This window comes from Condylura cristata, unplaced genomic scaffold, assembly GCF_000260355.1.
Source record: "Condylura cristata isolate star-nosed mole 26May11 unplaced genomic scaffold, ConCri1.0 scaffold00009, whole genome shotgun sequence".
In the NCBI taxonomy this organism is placed as follows: Eukaryota; Metazoa; Chordata; class Mammalia; order Eulipotyphla; family Talpidae; genus Condylura; species Condylura cristata.
In genome coordinates, this window is record NW_004567110.1 from 240,680 (window position 1) to 241,692 (window position 1,013).

Below are 1,013 nucleotides of genomic sequence, written 5' to 3' on the forward strand. Positions count from 1 at the left end.
GGGGGGGCTGGCACCGGCCTTGGGGCCGCTGCGCTCTCTGCCCCTCCCGGGGGGCCCTGGACAGGCCTGCTGGGCCGGGGGGTTGGGGTGCCGGCCGGAGACCGTTCTCTCCCGCACTGACCGTCAGGCTCTCGGAGGCCAATGTCGTGCAAGAGCTGGGGCACAGGCCGGAGGCGGGGCAGCGAGAGGACGCCCCAGGGGCAGAGTGGGGCGCGGCACAGGCAGGTCCACAGACCGGCTGCTGAGGGGGCGGCGGGGAGACGGGGGGCAGTGCCCGGCCTGGATGGACCGAGGCTGCGGCGGCTGCGGACCCTCGCCTGTGGCGCCCCCAGGGAGGCCGAGCGCCTGTCGTGATGAGGTGGATGCGGGGCCGGTTTAGGGGTCCGGGGTGCCCCCGTCCTGTAACTGGCGTGCTTGGGGCGTGTCGGTGAGGCCCCGCGATGGCGCCGCCTGGCCGGCGCGAGGATGTCGGGGCACAGGGCCGCGGAGATGAGGCTGCGGCGGGGTTGAGGGCGCCCCTGAGGCGGGTCTCCCCTCCGTGCTGGGGCCTCGGCTTGCTGCAGGTCAGTGGGAGGCCTGGGGGCCCCACTGCCCAGTCTGGGCCGCTCCTCCCAGCTGCTGGCCGCGCCGGGCTCATGCGGGCTGGCTGAGGGCGCGGGACAGGCCTCCCTGAGCCCCCGGGCCCCGCTCTGGGTCCTCGCCTTGTTTGGGGGGTCACCGCCACGGTCCTGTCAGGAGCAAGTGGGGGCTGCCCCCCCCGCCAGGACACCCCTGTACCTGCCTGCCCCTCGCACCTGGTGGGGTGCTCTGGTCTGCATTCTGAGCTGTGGGGTACACTTGTAGGCGGGCGCCCTGGGGGACACGTTCTGCCTGGCTGTGTTCCCGAGAGGGACCCCAGGGCGGTCAGTGGGTCGGCGGGCCAGGCTGCAGGGTGGCGGCCCAGACCCCAGCAGGGGCGTGGGGTCCACTGGCGGCAGAGCCGGGGAGGCTCGGGGCTGGGGTGTGGCGGTGCG